We start from the raw sequence: 19,440 nt of genomic DNA, 5'->3' as shown, positions 1-19,440 counted from the left end.
ACACCAACAAAGTTATAACATATTTCATTTGACGTTACACATTCCATTAATTTTGGCTCTGAATTTGTATTATTTATTAATTCTAACATAATCGAATCAAATTCTCATCACTGTTCTTCTGTTCAGCTCGGTTTAATCTGCAGCACATATATATATAAACCGCACCATTCCAAACCCTTTGTGAAATGCCTTGAGACAGCATGTGTTGTGAATTGGCGCAATATAAATAAAACTGAATTGAATAAAACTGAATATAGTGATTTTATGTCAGATTGGCTTATTTTCTAAACACGAAAAACCCCTTTTGAACTGTCCCTCATAAGCACTGTCCCCTGGTTCTGTTTAAAAACATCATTATCCCAGTCATAAATCTGGCCTTAATACTGAACCACTGCTGTTTTTGTTAAACACCGGATCTATTATTAATACCACTGACTCCATTAGTTCACTAAATCCCCAGTCAAAGTTTCGATTTCGTCAACCTGAACGAATGCCCAGAAAGAGTAATTTTGTTTTAATCAGAAACCAATGTAGTTTGAATTTAACTGGTAATAGTTAATAAGCCCAATAATTTAATCATATATCCTCCATTATTTATTTCAATGTATTTAATCTGGATATTATTTTAGTATTCTCCATTAGTGCAAATTTCGTAATCCCTTTTAAAGAGTCTGACCAAAATGTATGTCCAAATTCCTGTTGCAATCAGATTGGTTAATTTATGCAACTTTTAATTCATTCTTTCATTTATGACATTTACGGTACTCAATTTACTCATTTCACATAATTAATTAGTAATGTAATTAATCAAAAAAGTATTCATACATTCAATCAAGTGTTCTGTCTCTTTTACTCATTTGTCATTAAGGCACAGAAATCGTTGTACATGACATCAGTCCAGAAGGCAGTCTTTATCTTTGATCATGGGTCATTCTCGGTCACACCTGTTACTCTGATCGACTTCCTCCTCATACCCATTCAATAAAGGAATCAATACCTAAGCCATTGACATTTGCTAGGTGGTTGGAACTCACAGTCCTCTTGCATCCAGGGAGTATATATGTGCCTAAGAATGAGAGCTCGTATACATGGTGCACAACAGCATGCACAAACTGTGATCACTACAGTCACAACAAATGAAGTGAATATAGGTTTCCCCATATTCCAACGCAGATTGCAAAAATATTTGTAAACCGTTCATCAAAATTCCTGAGAGCGATTTTAAGTCAATAGATAGTGATTTCAGTCCTCTTAGGGCCTTCATGATTGCACAGTTCTTCCTGTCAGCAGCTCATGTGGTGCTAAGCCCATGTGCTCAGTGGGGGATGATTTCATAGAAAACATCACCAAGGCAGCATATCCAGCTATGTCATGATGGCATCAGCACAAACTTTAGCCAGTTGTTCTTTGATTGTGCATTTAGCTCTCTCAATCCACCTGGTGAAAGTGTCAACTGTCATCCACTCACTTTTAACCAGAATCATATTTATTGTAGCCCAGTCAGTTGATAATTATTGTCTTTTTGTTTTTTCTGAAGATTAAAAGGTAGGTCAGACAAACACTTAAGACAAATACTGAAACACTTAAGACGCACAACACATGCCGGCTTCAGCCTCCCCTCTTAAAGAAGATGGGCGGCCAAATCTTTTACCATCAAATCATTCAGTCATAAACCTTTGGTTTTGTTTCCACCTCAAAGAGAATTTAATTCCAATTTCACCTTAAGAAAAGTTTTCATCCTCTGAAACTAAAACCCAGATAATTATTTCAACTTGTGAGCATTTGAACACATATATTAAACACTGACATTAGAGAAAAACAAATGAAAAACAGAGCTTGGTGTACTCCAAAATGTTCATTAGTTGTCCTAACACAACTATGGATCAAAAACCAAAATAGATAATGAGCTCACAGAAACCAAAACATACCATTTTTCACACAAATTTTACTCAGGTGGCCCAAATCAATACATAATTCATACATTGGGCCTTCATTCATTCCTGTTACACCCTGTTCAACCACACTTTTTCCATCATCCAAACCCAATCTTTCCAGCCATACCGTTTCTGAACCCAAGGGATCTTATGTCCTAGGCAATACTGTGTCAAAGGACCCATTTGTCGGGCTGCTCCCAGCCACCTTTTCAGGCCTTCTTCTCCTAGGAGAAAACTATATGTTTAGGGTTATTTCTCACATCAGCAGACAATATATTGTGGGGCAACTCTTCATCAACCTTTCCAGAAAAAACATTAATCTGAGTATTGTGACCTGCACAACCTAAACATAAACAAGTTGATTTTACATTACAACAACAAAAATCAAAACTAGCGAAATCAGCATTTTTTTTCACCTTCTTCACTTGACAACATATAATTATAATTGTACATTGGTAGTTGCACTATTATTATATACAAAGAAGACAAAAACAAACAACTTTCCAGTTCTGTTGCATACCAGTTCATGAAGGAAAAAGGAGATGAACGGGCAGAAAGATTAGTGATAAAGGGAATCATTCTCTTTAGAAAAAGGAAAGGGTATTCTGTCTAGCAGTTGTTAAACTTTTTATCCAATTTGAATAAAAAGCTAACTCCGACTGCACTGTTCAATTGTTAGGATTAATTGGAATGTATGAACCTGACTGTTGTGTGTGAAGTGCTTTGAGACAACATGTGTTGTGAATTGGCGCTATATCAATAAAACTGAATTGAATTAAATTAATATCCAATGGTCTGATACAAACGCTTTGGATAAAAGTCATCTCATTACCCTTTGGCACCATCAAGTAGTGAAAGTTATAAAAATGAATTCAGTCTGGGCTGGTGCTGGGGCGGTCTGCTTGTCTCCACTCCAAAGGGAAGAGGACCACCTCGTGGGTCTGGTTGGCCCCATGGGGTATCGGTACCTGGACCTGCGAGTATACAGTATGTATGGGGAGTGTGAGTGAGTGAACGACATCCATTGTTGTGTGTCTTTACAGTAGGTACGTGGGTGTGAGTGTTTTTATGTGTACGCATGAGGGTTGGAATGTGTGATTGTGATTGTGTGTGCCTGTTTTTGTGTCAGGTTAGGTCTTGGGCTGCTCCCTCTCCTGGATCAGTTTAGGCCCCATCAAATGGGGGCCCTATTTCCTCCTGCCACACTACCTGCAGGAGGCTGGTGTTTCTGCCCGCTGGTGTACTTGTGGTTCTCGGTGTCCAGGACTGGGTGCTACGGTGTGTGCCAGCTCACTCCTGATGGCTGCTTGCTGGGGCCTGGCCCCTGGGCTCTGTTAGGCCTGTGCTTGGGGAGTGATGTGTCCCAGGGTCTCAGGTCTCTGGGTCCATGGCTGGATCTGCAGCTCCCTGGGGCTTCTGCACTGTGGCTGCTGGGTTGTTCCCCTGGGATTCTCCCCTGCTCCTCTCTGGGGGGGGGGTTGCGGTAGTCCCAGCAGTGGTTCTTCTTGGGGTTTCCGTGCTCTGGGGGGGCCTTTGGATGTCTGTGGGTCGGATCTCCTCCGTGTCTGTCTCAGGTCCAGGGGGGGACGTCTGTGGCTCCTCACACTCGCTATTGCATATTGTTATGAAGAAACCTTTTATATACAAGCATCCTCACAATCAAACCTACAGGTGTTTAGATTCAGGTGTTAACAGATAGACAAATGTTCTATATTGAGCTGCAATACATCTTGCATTCATAAGTACCGTGCACTTTTTGGTAAAAATGCTGTTATTATATATGTTTCTCTAGGTGTAGAAGCAAGCAGAGTGTTATCTTGTAATCTCTTCATCCTTCTTTCTCTCCTCCATTATTTTCTCTTTCTCCCCCTTTTTCCTTTTCATCCCACCTCTCCCTCTTTCTTGTTTCTTATTTTTTTCCTTTTGTTTCCGTGTCCAACAACTGAAATAATCCCAAAGCAATTTCTAATAAAAATTCTTTAATAAATATCAAGCAGAGCATTAAAGCGGTAGCTGTGATGCTCCACTATTGGGCTTCTTCTTGGCACTCAGACAACAATTCTGAGTGCTACTTTGTCAGACAGGACATGGTTAAAAAAAAATTATGATTTGTATTACTGTTTATATTCAACGGGTTGCCCTCAAAATAAACAAACTACTTGTATGGCGTTGTGTTACATAGGGTTAGATAAAGTCAGAGGCCAGGCCGAACTGACACGCTTCATTCCTACAACTTTCTGTTTGGCCATGATAAAACTGCTCTCTTTTAATCGTCTGATTTCATAACAATTTGAGCGATATCCATCACCAAGATTGTAATGACTCTGGATGTTTTTATTCTAATTTAGCTTTATTTATATATGTTTTTCTAATGCAGTTAGGCATTATTTTGAAGAATCGGGTACCTAGTTTTTATTAGTTGCTATTATTTTAATGTCTTTCATATCTCAGTCTCTTTTCAGGTGCAGGATTCAAAAAGGGTCAGAGAATTGTATTTATTCAATTGTGAACGTGGACCACTTCAGGTTCTTAGGAACCACCATCTCTGAGGACCTGAGATGGTCTTCACACATAGACACTGTTCTAAAGAAGGCCCAGCAGAGACTGTACTTCCTGAGGCAACTCAAGAAGTTCAACCTTCCACAGGAGCTGCTGGTCATCTTCTACACTGCCATCATTCAGTCTGTCCTGTCTTCATCCATCTCAGTGTGGTTTGGATCATCCACCAAACAGGACAGGTGCAGACTGCAACGAATAATCAGGACTGACCTTCCCTCCATCCAGGACTTATACAGGTCAAAGGTCAGGAAAAGAGCTGCCAAAATCTCTGCAGACCCCACACACCCTGCACATAAACTGTTTAGAGTTTTACCTTTAGGTGGCGCTACAGAGCACTGTTTACTAAAACCAGCCACCATAGAGACAGTTTCTTCCTCCAGGCTGTTTCTCTGTTGAACATTCAATAGAGTACAGAACAACAGCATACAGATGTTGCAAATGCACCTTTTTATTATATATGTGTATATTGTAAATATGTATATTCTGTAATACAAAAATAAAAACCACAGAGCAAAGTGTACCGGAGTCAAATTCCTTGTTTGTATGTACGAACTTGGCAATAAAGCTGATTCTGATTAAATCTCAACCCTAGATACCATTTTCAAAATCTGGTTCAATTACAGGTCCTTCTCAAAATATTAGCATATTGTGATAAAGTTCATTATTTTCCATAATGTCATGATGAAAATTTAACATTCATATATTTTAGATTCATTGCACTCTAACTAAAATATTTCAGGTCTTTTATTGTCTTAATACGGATGATTTTGGCATACAGCTCATGAAAACCCAAAATTCCTATCTCACAAAATTAGCATATCATTAAAAGGGTCTCTAAACGAGCTATGAACCTAATCATCTGAATCAACGAGTTAACTCTAAACACCTGCAAAAGATTCCTGGGGCCTTTAAAACTCCCAGCCTGGTTCATCACTCAAAACCCCAATCATGGGTAAGACTGCCGACCTGACTGCTGTCCAGAAGGCCACTATTGACACCCTCAAGCAAGAGGGTAAGACACAGAAAGAAATTTCTGAACAAATAGGCTGTTCCCAGAGTGCTGTATCAAGGCACCTCAGTGGGAAGTCTGTGGGAAGGAAAAAGTGTGGCAGAAAACGCTGCACAACGAGAAGAGGTGACCGGACCCTGAGGAAGATTGTGGAGAAGGGCCGATTCCAGACCTTGGGGGACCTGCGGAAGCAGTGGACTGAGTCTGGAGTAGAAACATCCAGAGCCACCGTGCACAGGCGTGTGCAGGAAATGGGCTACAGGTGCCGCATTCCCCAGACCTGGGCTACAGAGAAGCAGCACTGGACTGTTGCTCAGTGGTCCAAATTACTTTTTTCAGATGAAAGCAAATTCTGCATGTCATTCAGAAATCAAGGTACCAGAGTCTGGAGGAAGACTGGGGAGAAGGAAATGCCAAAATGCCAGAAGTCCAGTGTCAAGTACCCACAGTCAGTGATGGTCTGGGGTGCCGTGTCAGCTGCTGGTGTTGGTCCACTGTGTTTTATCAAGGGCAGGGTCAATGCAGCTAGCTATCAGGAGATTTTGGAGCACTTCATGCTTCCATCTGCTGAAAAGCTTTATGGAGATGAAGATTTCATTTTTCAGCACGACCTGGCACCTGCTCACAGTGCCAAAACCACTGGTAAATGGTTTACTGACCATGGTATCACTGTACTCAATTGGCCTGCCAACTCTCCTGACCTGAACCCCATAGAGAATCTGTGGGATATTGTGAAGAGAACGTTGAGAGACTCAAGACCCAACACTCTGGATGAGCTAAAGGCCGCTATCGAAGCATCCTGGGCCTCCATAAGACCTCAGCAGTGCCACAGGCTGATTGCCTCCATGCCACGCCGCATTGAAGCAGTCATTTCTGCAAAAGGATTCCTGACCAAGTATTGAGTGCATAACTGTACATGATTATTTGAAGGTTGACGTTTTTTGTATTAAAAACACTTTTCTTTTATTGGTCGGATGAAATATGCTAATTTTGTGAGATAGGAATTTTGGGTTTTCATGAGCTGTATGCCAAAATCATCCGTATTAAGACAATAAAAGACCTGAAATATTTCAGTTAGTGTGCAATGAATCTAAAATATATGAATGTTAAATTTACATCATGACATTATGGAAAATAATGAACTTTATCACAATATGCTCATATTTTGAGAAGGAACTGTACAGCTGACTGTAACGGTGTCCTGTGGAAAACAAAAACCCACTCCACATCAGTTTACAAGGCTTAATAAAAACGATAAACACAAAAAATGAAGGCCATATGTCTTATAATCCTAGTTTGCTTTAGCCAGTTTTATAAACACACCATACAACTTTAACTATAATAGGTCTGTCCAGTAAGTCTGTTAAAGCATGCGTGTCATCTTGTGTTGCATTTGAGTCTAAATAATCATTCTGAACCTGGTTGGAAAAAATCTCTGTTAATCAAAATCCTGTTTTGAGGGAAAAAGTGTCCCTGTCTGGACTTCCTTTTGTTTTACCATAAAGAACTGACCTAATGTTATTATGGTACTGTTGAGGATCAGACCTGCTTTGTAGTCTCTAATTGTTATTGTGATACCAATGAGTTGGCATAAAGACAAGTCCTTATTTAATAAATAATGCTGGGCATCAGACAGTTTAAAATGTTTTTACCCTTTAAGTAGGCGGTCCATGAGCTGGCCAGGACCCTCCCGACCGTGGGAGCCTGACATCGCTGTCTACAGGCCACTTGACAAGGCCGCCTTTCGATTCTACACTTTGCCACTAGGCGGCACTGTGAGCAACATGTCAAATGATCTTCAATCATGCAGAGGTCCTTTTACAGAGGATAACCGGTGATGTAATAAATCAACCACAGTACCCACTTTTACCTGAAAAAGTTGAGGGTATAAGAGGAATTATTTCTGGCCTGTTGTCATCTGACGTTTTGATTCTGTGTGGTTCCACCTTACAACATCCCTATCTCACCTGTTGCAAAACCCAGTAGAGAAAGTTATCGCTTAGTGCATGACTTGAGGAAAATAAACGCAAGGCTCCAAAGCACCCATTATGACACACCTAATCCTTACTCCATGCTCTCAAAGCTAGAACATGATTACAAATGGTTCATAGTCATGGATCTTGCCAATGCGTTTTTCTGCATACCCATTCAGGAAAACTGCCAGAAACTGTTTGCTTTTTCCTTCGAGGGTCAGCAATACACTTAGACCAGATTACCACAGGCTTTGACAGACAATCCGTCACTTTTTAATCATGTTTTGCAAACGTTGAAGCAAAAATGTCATCATCCTCTTCTGGACAGGTGCTGTGTACTACAGTACATCAATAATATCCTTCTGGACAGGGCCTGATTAACACTTTGCTGTACCCTGGGCAAAAATATTCAAGGGCCCCATCATCACAACCCCAGGATCACCACAATCTCGCAAAATACAAAATAAATTACCATAATATACAGTAAATTTACTCAATACTTCAAATTCTAACTGTCACGAAGTGTATTTTGATGTTCAAATGCTCATCGAACTACAAATGCTCTACTATGTCCTCTTGTCAAGGACACTCACTCACTTATGATGCTTTGAAAACATGAAGGCATCAGTATAATCTGGTAAAATCGACCCACTACATTGAGAGGGAGGGAAGTGTCTTCCATTTTCACAAAAAATAAACAAGAAACCATATTCAAACCATCCAATTTTTATTTAACAACACTTATCCCCAATACAAATGGCAAAATACACAATTTTAATCCTAAATAATGGGGAAATGCATGTTTAAACTTGACAGATTCAATTGGCAAACACATCTGACACTGGCTTTTTCTGGACTTTGACTGTGCAAACTGGTGTATAATATCTTCAAAATCAAGGCCACTAACAAGTTCATGTTCGATGGCCAAGAGAGAAAGTGCAGAGAGCCGTGTCTGTGACATTGTGGTCCTCAGCTCATTTTAACCCGTTTCAAAACAGAAAACGACCTCTTACCCTCACAGTTAGACACAGGCAAGGTTAAGTCTTAGTGCAACATAATCATTTGGAAATTTTGTCTTAAGTACATGACTCTCAAGAGCCTCCAGCAGCTGTACAGATAAAATCTCATTATGCACAAAGTGCCTGAACTGAATAAGTTCATCTGACAAGGAACTATCCAGATCCATTGGATAAGTGGAGCTCAGCTTAGCAGCTCTTTCATGCGCATCACAATCATTACAGTCCCTCTCAAATAAAACCCCAAAGAGGTCACACATGTGTGTGTAGGCTTCGATGCGCTTGGATAGGCATGAACAAAGTTTTTCAATGATCACATAATATGTTTCAATTGTAAATCTCTGACTACTGTCAGTAAAAGCTACTTCACTGTCATCAACAGACTCATCTGCAAATTCTTTTTCTCACATGTTGAGTGTCAAACTGGTACTGCTGTGTAGCACTGACAGCGCGTGCTGATTCTTTGAGCTCTGAAAACTGTTCTCGTAGAGTGCCAACATATGCTCTTGGTCTTTTGCATTGAGCACCAAAGACCAAGAGCAGTAGCTAAATCCATATTGCTTTTTTGGAGTTGGTCACTTGTTGCCTTAAAACTATGCAGTACCCAGTCCCACAACATAGTCATTATTACTGTCTCCAGTTTATCAAGTTTTGCGACCAATGCAGCAGCTTCAAGTTTGGTTTGTGTTTTCTCATCACAGTCTGAAGATATTTTGCCTGATATATCTCTAATTGCCCTATAATTTTCATTCAAACATTTTGTGGACTCTGCGCTGCAATTCCATCGAGTGGTGCTGAGGAATTAACAGTGTATTTAATGTAATGTTCGCTGTTATGGAGAACTGTACTCCAGCAATGTGTTTATGCATTACAAAATGTATACAGAGTCTAGAGCAGTCAAAAAAAAGATTTAACCTCCTCACAGCAATTATCAACGCAGTTAACACCTACGAGGTTCAGCGAATGGGCAGCACACAGGGTATAATGAATTAGTGGGTTTAGTTTTTCAAGTGCGCCTGGAGGCCGTTGTATTTGCCAGACATGTTGCTAGCATTATCATAACTTTGGCCACAACCGTTTGACAAGTCTAACCACAAGCCTCGCACCATTTCAATTACAGATTCAGCTAGGCTCACACCTGTGTGGCTGTGAATGGGCTCAAACCCAATGAATCTTTCCACCATTCTGCCATCTGCACTGACAAAACAAAAAACAAATGTGAGCTGATCTACGTGTGCTAAATCTGGTGCTCAATCTATGATTACAGAGAAATATTTTGCATGCCTGATTTCCTCAGCCATCACTTGCTTAGTTTTTTCACCCATTAATGAAATAAATTCTTCGCACACAGTTCATGACAGGCAAGATGTCATGTCATCTCTACCCTTATTGCCATGCTTCGCAAAGTGCTCCTTTAAAAAGGGGTCAAACTCCGCGATCAGTTCAAGCTTTGTTACGCAACCCGCTCAGTGCACATTGATCGGCATCACCTTTGACCCGCCTCATCCATGTGGACTGACCAATGAGGAGAGGGTCTCAACTCACATTCACAGTCACAGGCAGTGTCTCTTTGTGCAGCGCAAGGGCTCCAGTGGACAGTTTAACGTAAAGCAGGAGATAACCAGACATTTTGCTTGTGCCCTCACTAACTTGTGCCCTTTAGAGGCTGTGGGCCCCTGGGCAATTGCCTAGTTGCCCATATGGTTAAACCAGCGTGCCCCAAAGAACAAGAGGTCAGTCAATTAAGTGCAGATTTCCTTGTTCGGCTAGATTGAAAGGGTTTCACGGACTCTGGAGATAGGTTACAATGCTGTCGCCCTCAAGTTGTTTTTTCGGGAGGGTTATCACCTCTGCTGGCGTTGGAATTACAGAATGTCATAAACGGAGCATTCTCACACACCCAAAACTGCACACTGTTTGGGCATGGCTAATTACAGCAGAAAATATGTGCCTAATGTGGAAGCAATTTATGTGGTTAAAACGTGTTTGTGTGTCTGAGACAGCATGTTCCTGGAAAGAGGCCCGGGTTGAGTCTTATTGGACCAAAAAAAGGGAAAAACAGCGCTTCAGTTCAGCTTTGGAATGAGGGGTTGATAAGAATAATGAAATTGTTATTGTACAACTGTCACATAGACCGGTTTGATTTCTTGCAGATGCGATGCTAGTCTTGTATTCCCGTAACTGTGCCTGAGAATCAATGTTGTGTGTGCCAAAAACATGTGCGTAAATGGAAATGGTACATTGGATTGGACAAGAGTTTCACATATACAACAGTGATATGACTTTTGTATATATTGTTGTGGAATTTTCTTATCAAAGTGGGTAGAGGTTGACTCATAACAAGAGAAAATCCAGACTTTGTCTTAATAAGTTTTATTCAAAGGCCTTCAGCGTTTGAAGACCCTGACACTGAGGTTAGTCAGTGAAACAGAGCCCCGATCAACATTTACACACAGTATTTATACCAGAACATGACAGTGTTATCTCAACTTCAAAGAGTCTGTGTTTTACGACCCTAGACCCTTCTCGGGTTCAAAGGTGACAAGGTTACCTAGGAACAACCATCTACTCTCCCAAAGGCATCACCCTAAAAAATGGCCTTAACCATTAAACTTCTGATAATGACTTTTACAGCTTCCTCCAATAACATAGAGGTTCAGGGGAGTGAGGTAACCCAAAGGTCATACATTGTGGAATGCCTACTGAAAGAATTTCCATCACACTCCTTTCTTCTGATTACAAGATAATCACCACTAAAGGAAAATTAACAAATTATAAACACAACTTAAAAAACAAAAAAAAACTAAAAATCCTGCTGTCTCTCCTGAGTGGCTTCAAGCTGCCCTATTACCAGTCTGGTACAGGTGGGCGGTTGTAGGAAGCTCCTCTAGAAATATATTTAGAAACAGGAACTCTAACCTGCTGGAAGTTAGGCTTCCATAGTCCAACTGAACAACGGTGGAAATGAACACATTCAAACTTGTAATAATACCATAATGATAAATATCAAGCAATAACCATGAAAGTTAGATAAAAGCATCCGAGATATCCTCCTCAGAGTCAGTCTCACTGTCAAAGTGGGAGGAAAGAATCTCTCACTGTGGTGTGTGCGCAGTGAGGCAAATGACCTTCTGATTTCTAACTTTCAGGCAATGCGATGGCCTTAAGTAGATTCTGAAATAACGTTGCACTGCCCAAGGGATTATTGTGCCCTTGTAAGAACAGTGTTCTTCAACCACCTCTTCAATCACTCGCCAATGATCAGCTTACAGTTCTTTGTCTTGTGGTGGTCCGCTGTCCTCACACCTTTCAGGCCATGGATGATCCAGTTGGAAGATGACTTGTCCTGGAAGCCAGATGAAGCTGGAGGAGCTGGAGCTTTCCTGCAGCTTTCCTGGGTGTCTAGTAGGATCTGATATGGGCCATTCCAGCACCTGGACTTCCTGTGTTTTCTCCTAAATTCTCTGAGCAGAATCCAGTCGCCAGGAATAAAGGACTGGAGGGTGGAAGTGGCTGTTTCTGGTAATGCAGCCTTCACCGTCTGTGAAACTTGAGAAAACACAGTGGACAGGTTTTGACAGTAAAACAACATCCTATCTTCACACAAAGATGTGGAAGAAAATTTTCTTGGCAATATCCCCATGTCCAAATTAGGAGACCTGCCACACAGCACTTCAAAAGGACTGAGATTTGCCTGTGTCCTTTGTCTCAATCTCATATAACTGAGAACAATAGGTAGAACCTTCACAACGCTTGGCTAATTTTCAATTCAAAGTCCCATTCTCAAACCTAAGTGCTTAACTACATGAACTTCATCAAAACATCCAACAAAATCCAAAGAATTGATCTTCTGACTTCACCTGATATACTAGCAATGACCATCAGCTAAATATTCTGAATATCAAAAATGTGACATGATGTTTGAGGAAGGTCTGATTACAGGTCAATATTTCATAGTTTCAGAAAACCCACAAAGAATTTCAAAAATGGTCTAATCTGTGGAGATATAAAATTTCACAAAAGAATCAACACCTTAATTTCAGACAGGTTTTCATAATGTGGTCTTAGGGAGCTATGCACCATTTATATAACAAAGTACAACGTCTCTCTCGCATTGTCACTAAGTCCTCACTGGAGGTCTGAGCTACCCTTTTTCCCATGAGTGCTAAAACTTTTGGAACCCCATGTTACTTTATTCTGACATTCCCCTCTTCTGGCGCAGGGTCCAACCCATGCAACAATCCAGCAAAACGTTTGTACAAAAATGTTCTAGTAACCAAGATTACATTACCTAGAACCAAAGAAATGAATTCTGACATAACCATGTGTCTCTATGAATTTAACAAAAGCAACATAAAGAAAATCCAGATGTTTTTAACTGCAATTCAGTTCCATCAACAACCAAACACAAACTTCAGTTATTCAGTTCATCAATGTCTCACTTAGAAATTAGTCACACATCATCCTGATTTGTCTTGTATGAAGATGAGTATTAGATTAATGGACATCTAATGTAATTCAGATGCATAAACCCTACAAATTGAATCTAATAAATAATTCCCACCAAATATAAAGTCATAACTCAGATTCTTTATCAAAAATATATCCTTACTTTTGGCATATCTTGAATTGTCAGCTAGTTTAATGGCACCAGGGAAACTTTCAATCTAATAAATCACCAATGATTCTGCATGCAAAACTAATTCTTCAAACTAGTTTAAACTATTTAATTAACCTTTTAGTAATAAAACACATAAATCTAAAAGTCATGCTACATCCTTAATTATTATACAAAAAAAAAACATGTTATTAAGGCAACAATCACTACAAGCATTTTGATTCTATTGTCTCTTAAACAGTGTTAAAACTCAGGAAGGGAGGTGCTGAGCGTTACCATGACAACAAAGACATGAACCAACCTAGTAGGTGGGCGGAGTCAGGCAGAACTAACCTCTGATTGGCAGCCTATGGGCGGGACCCACAGTTTCTTCATCCCATCCCACATTAGTGTAACTTAAACTGCAAAACTGTTAACATGAACCTACCTCAGAAACAAGCTGCTTCTTAACTCTCCTGAAAACTCAAAGTTTTAATCAATCTGGGATTTAGAAACATTATTCTAAACATGGATTATTGTTTCATGCAACATATAAACAAACATTTATTCCAACAAAACAAAGACAAAACATCAAAGACAAACAAATGAACAAATTTGAAGCTTCAAGAATTCAAAGAAATTTTTAACAATCTCTTTTCAGAATATGTTTTCTCAGCCATATCTTTTAATGCTATAATTGATCAATTTTGTTATGACAATCGTCAGGATCCTTTTTAAGATAAGTGCACATAGTCCAAAGACATCTCAAAGTATTTAGAAGCACAGCAACAGTTTTCTCTTAAATGAATCCAAATTTACTGATGCTGAAACCTTTTGCTAATTCTTTGTGCTGTAACTCTGTAATAATAACTACAATCCTGAGAGTTATTGTTATAATTCTCTTTTTGTTTCTCAATTTGATCGCAGCTGCATTGCAGAATTTCAAGTTAAATGCAAAGAAGTATTTTAATTTAATTCAATTCAAATTCAAAGATACTTTATTGATCCCTGAGGCGAAATTAGAAAAGTCGGCATTGACATTTTTATGGTATATCCAAACTAAACAAAACTGCAGTGTTTGACTTAATCAGAAATTAAGATAAGAAGCTTGTCTCCAAACTGGACTTTTCCCCACATAATGTTTCAAAAAAGAACAAACATCATTTTCTTTAATTTGGCTATTTAAATTTTGAGAGTTGGGGAGAAAATTATTACTAGAACCCCTCTTTAATAATCCAAATGCTGATAAATGTTCCAATATTTTATCTCTTAGTAATCTGAAATTACCTTGTGTACCTTTGTACTCCTATGTATTCCTTTAATCTTTAAACCCTAAGAAATCAAACAAGGAGACTGGAGTTTGAGCCGACCATCCTCTTTAGTATTGAGAGAAACTTTATTTCTTTTCTTTTCCTAAAATAAAGGATTTTACTTGTCTTTATTCCGTTATAAAAATCCTAACCTTGGTTCCAAAACTAAACTCTTCAACCCCAATCTGTGTCCCCAGAGTAGAAATTTTTTGAGTATTATTGCATTTCAAAGCCACCAAATGACTGGAACTCATCATTGGCTTAGATCTATTTTAATAAGTAATCAGCCTACCTTTAATTAAATATTATAATTTTATGGACCCAAAATCTATGGCTTACAGGCTTCAGGAGTCCAGGAACCACAAGTTGAGTACTACTGCAGCGAACAATGGTGTTAACTTTCTGCAGAGATTGAAGGATTGGCTAAATATATTATTTCTGCTTGGACAATAATCAGATTTAAAATTATTAGTTCACAGCTCCTAATTTACCTCAGATCATATTTGCTTCTAACCCAGTTCATAAGAAGCTTCAGACAACATTATGCTAAAAAAACCAAGAACAAAAACCAGATCTGTTTTAAAATAAAGAAAAAACATGCTTAAAAAAAACTTGATACTGTGGTGGAAAATAACTCCACGGTTCTGAAGGCCTTTTCATGCAGAGTCTTTTAGGAAACATGAGATTAGTTTAATTTTTGTGTGGTACCACTGTCCAATCAGATTCTTTCTAAATAACCCCATTTTTCATACTCATTTTAAAGGTTTGTTTTACCAAGGAAAATGTGTTTAACAAAACCAATTACTCTCAAAAGTTTTAAAAGTTTTTAGCTGGTGATATCTTAGAAAACAACAAGTGTTTTAATATTTCTATGCAGCACAGAACTGATCAGGTGTCCTTTCCTTCTCCAAAGGGAGAAAAAAGAACCTGCAGAACCAAATCTTTCATAGTTTTTGTCAGGACCTGATATAAGGTACAGTGTAAATCAACACGCTGCATGAATCAGAAGAGGGAAGAAAAAAAACCTAATATAACCTCATCCCAGCAGCTGCTGTGAAAAACAATTAATTTGTACTTTCCACAAGCGTCAGTTAACACTTGCGGACAAAAACTGCACCAAACTGTAAGTACTGTGTCAGAGACTGTATGAAGACCATCTGCAGTAAAACTAAGCCTGTTTTAATGAGGTCTCTACCCATTAGATTTATGGGATACAAAATCTGACAACAGAAAATAATATCTGAAGGAGAAACCCATCAGGTTTTACGCATGCGCTTGGTTTTAAAAATGCTCCTTCATGAGATCTGTCCTGAGAATAACATAGAAACACATGGTTACTGCTGAGTTTTGGTGATGTTGTAACTTCCTCTACTTTTAATAACTTTTAATAACTAGAATAATTGACCCTGAATATTCCACGATGAAAGAGAACTTGTTTCTCTGAAAGAATTAACTGGAAAGTATCAAATGAGTTAAGTTATCACCCTTTTAAAGATACTTTTCTAACCCTAAAATAATATTTTAACCCGCTATATCTGTCAACGTCAAGCAAGCGTCACATGAGCAGCGGTTAATAAGCGTTCTTCGTTGCAGAAAATAGGAAAAGATTTATGCAAATGTGTGTGTGTTTGTACGTTACCCCATCAGTTTCTTAATCGCTCCAGAGTCAGACTGTCATGGCACACAGTTCTCTATCAGTCCAAAAAACAACCAGGCCCTTCCCCGGTCTGTTGGTGAGACATTTAATCATTCTTTGTCCACTTTAACTTCTCCAGGAGGGAGAAAGAAGAAACTTTGCTCCGGTTTCTCTGCCCGCATAAGATGCTTTCAATATAAATCCAGTGTATCGTTCTTCTGGCTCTGGCAAACAGCATGGATCGTTGTCCATCTCAGTGGGTCCAGACTTCTTCTGAGTTTTGTTTTTTTGTAGAAAGTCACGCTGCGATTTTCAACATGCAGGAAGGCAGATCTCTCTCTTTCAGGCCGTTCTGGAGAAGTGTCTCTGGCGGAGTAGCCATGGGAAGGGCAGGTTTCTAAAATCCAGACTCAAAAACGCAGATGTTGAACTCAAAACCCATATATGTGTGTATATGTGTGTGAGAGAGGCAGAAGAAAAAGTTTAGTATAGGTTCAGATTTTGTACAAATACATATTATCAGTCAGTCAGTCAGTTGTCCCCCTGCCTGTCACTTCCTTCCACAACATGAACTATACTCCTTTCTAAAACAACTTTCTTTTCGCATCTCTAATGTCCCTTTTCACTTTTACCTTCTTTTCCGACTGATCGCAATATTTAAGACAAACAAAACTTCCTTCAGGAAAGTTTTAACTCTTTAACCCCTTAATTGATGCACTCTGTGCTTTTTAATATTCTTCTTATGTTTTTTTTATTTATTTTTCCATCAACTGTTTTACTTGAAACTTTTTAAACTATTTAACTTATTTACACTCAAACGTCCACGCTGTGAAAAACCAAACTTATCTTCCATATTAAAGCACATTTAACACAATCATCCCCACTTTTTCCTTTCATTATTTTATAAATCAGAGTATGAAGAAGGAGACACCCCTGATGCCTCAAGGTTCCGGAACCATTTTTTTTTACCTGTTCAGCGGCACGTCTGCCCACTGGCTTTTCTCCTTTATGAGGTGTAGAAAATTGCTAAAAACCACCCGCAAAACCCTGTGTTTTGCTTTATCCCATTGTTACCAATGAGAACCTCCCTGCAATTCCTTTTGCAGGGTAACCGGGCCCTCAGCTGATGTCCTCCCTCTCGCAACTCTGGAACCTAATTAATTAGTTAGGAGATGATGGTTAATGTGTAATAAAAATAATAATATACATTATATCATACAGAGCAACTTCTCACCCAGATATATTTGACGACAAATTGTTTGGATCTAATCAGCCAGAAGCCGCAGGCGGACATGAGGACTCCACTACCGTAATATGGAGGTGGACTGAGGACAACGTCTCCAGGCTGGCCAGGCGTCCGTGTCCCCGTCCTGCAGTCTTCTCTGGCACGTTAGATCCTGTTCGTGACGCTAAAATTGTTGTGGAATTTTCTTATCAAAGTGGGTAGACGTTGACTCATAACAAGAGAAAATCCAGACTTTGTCTTAATAAGTTTTATTCAAAGGCATTCAGCGTTTGAAGACCCTGACACTGAGGTTAGTCAGTGAAACAGAGCCCCGATCAACATTTACACACAGTATTTATACCAGAACATGACAGTGTTATCTCAACTTCAAAGAGTCTGTGTTTTACGACCCTAGACCCTTCTCGGGTTCAAAGGTGACAAGGTTACCTAGGAACAACCATCTATTCTCCCAAAGGCATCACCCTAAAAAATGGCCTTAACCATTAAACTTCTGATAATGACTTTTACAGCTTTCTCCAATAACACAGAGGTTCAGGGGAGTGAGGTAACCCAAAGGTCATACATTGTGGAATGCCTACTGAAAGAATTTCCATCACAATATACGCCCTGACTCGTGTCAGGGATTTAGGAAAAAAGTAAAAGTATTTTTGAATTGAATTTTGTTTTATGAAGATGTATTCAGAGATATGTTTTGAAGAAAAGGTCCTCTGCGTCGGCTTTGAGAGGAAATCAGTTGTCTTTTCATCATTTTTATATTAGTAGACTTTCTTTCCACATAATTGGCGGCCCGTACTGGGAATCTTTTTGCTGAGGGAGAAGAGATAAGTGGCCAGTCCAGGTGGAGGGACACAAACTGCTGAAACGGGCCCGTTGAACCAGAAGGGGTAATACTATCTGTCTCTTCTGTTACACTTTAGAAATACGGCTGTCCGTAGGCCCTCCGCTCTGGTTATTATTAATTCAAGTGAATTAATCAGATGTATCCCTTTCAAATTAGACAAGACATCTGGGTTTCCTTAATGCATCAACGCATGCTTGCGTGTGCAAGGAGGCTAACAGTCAAAAAACACAAAATTGGAATTGGCTACCTGGCAGTTTTGAAATAAGTAATATTTACGTCCCAGCTGGAGTTGTGGCCTAGGAATAATCCTAACATTATAGTGTGTCTGTCCAATACTATTTTTTCTCCTGGGAAATAAGTCACCACTGCAGGAAATTATAAATATTTGATATACAGTATATAAGAAAAATGTTATAAAAGAAACGTAGTTACCTTGAGATTAAGTAGCCGGTGGACTTAGATGAGGTGAGTTGAAACCTGTTTAAAATGCCTGAGGGGCAGAGATTTTAAGAGCTGAGTAATATTTGACTGAAAGGCAAAGAGAAATTGTAGTTAAGCGAGTGCATGTGCACAGGGTTTTTTTCTAGGGGCATTTGAGGATGACCCTTTGGAGAGTTGAAGCCTGAAACTGAGATAACTGCAGTATTTTTGTTTTTGAGATCTCTGTGGTGAGTGGAGTTTGGTGTTCTGCAGAAATGTTAAATTGATCCTGTTAAAGGGATTGGAGTCAATAATATAATAATTAAAAATGTAAGCACACAATTTTGAAATTGACTTGCTAGACCATCAACAAACTATTAATCAGGTCAGTGGACCCCAGGGGCATGAAAAAGGATGAAAAAGTGTGTGTGAGATGTATGAATGAAAAGGCTTGGATCCGCAGCGTATGGCAGATAGATGAATGGGTGAATCTCTGAATGACGTATGAACATTGGTGTTTTGTATTCATGTGAGTTGTATGCGATGTCAGACTGCACTCTGTATGAGTGTGGCCATTGAAGCGAGTTGCATGTGATGAGAGACTAAAACTGCATGTTCAGATTTTGATAACCTTAATTGCTTTCTAAGTTTCATTTGCTGTGGTAAAACAATAGATTAGATTTTGTGGTGGCACCAGAAGTTTTGGTTTGATTTGTTTATGGTTCCTACAAGTATGGGTTAAATGTTGAGTTATGCCCAAGTCAAATATTGGTATAGCTGTGTTACTGGTTAAAACTACTGCTTGAATTTTTTTTCACTCTTGAAGGGATAGACGTAAAACTCCTTATGCACTTGGATTAGAATGAAAGCATCCTTTAAATAGGGGAAGGCGTTTCTGG

Source organism: Girardinichthys multiradiatus, chromosome 23 (assembly GCF_021462225.1).
Source record: "Girardinichthys multiradiatus isolate DD_20200921_A chromosome 23, DD_fGirMul_XY1, whole genome shotgun sequence".
NCBI lineage: Eukaryota > Metazoa > Chordata > Actinopteri > Cyprinodontiformes > Goodeidae > Girardinichthys > Girardinichthys multiradiatus.
The sequence above is the reverse complement of the archived record's forward strand: the minus strand, read 5'-3'. Positions refer to the sequence as shown.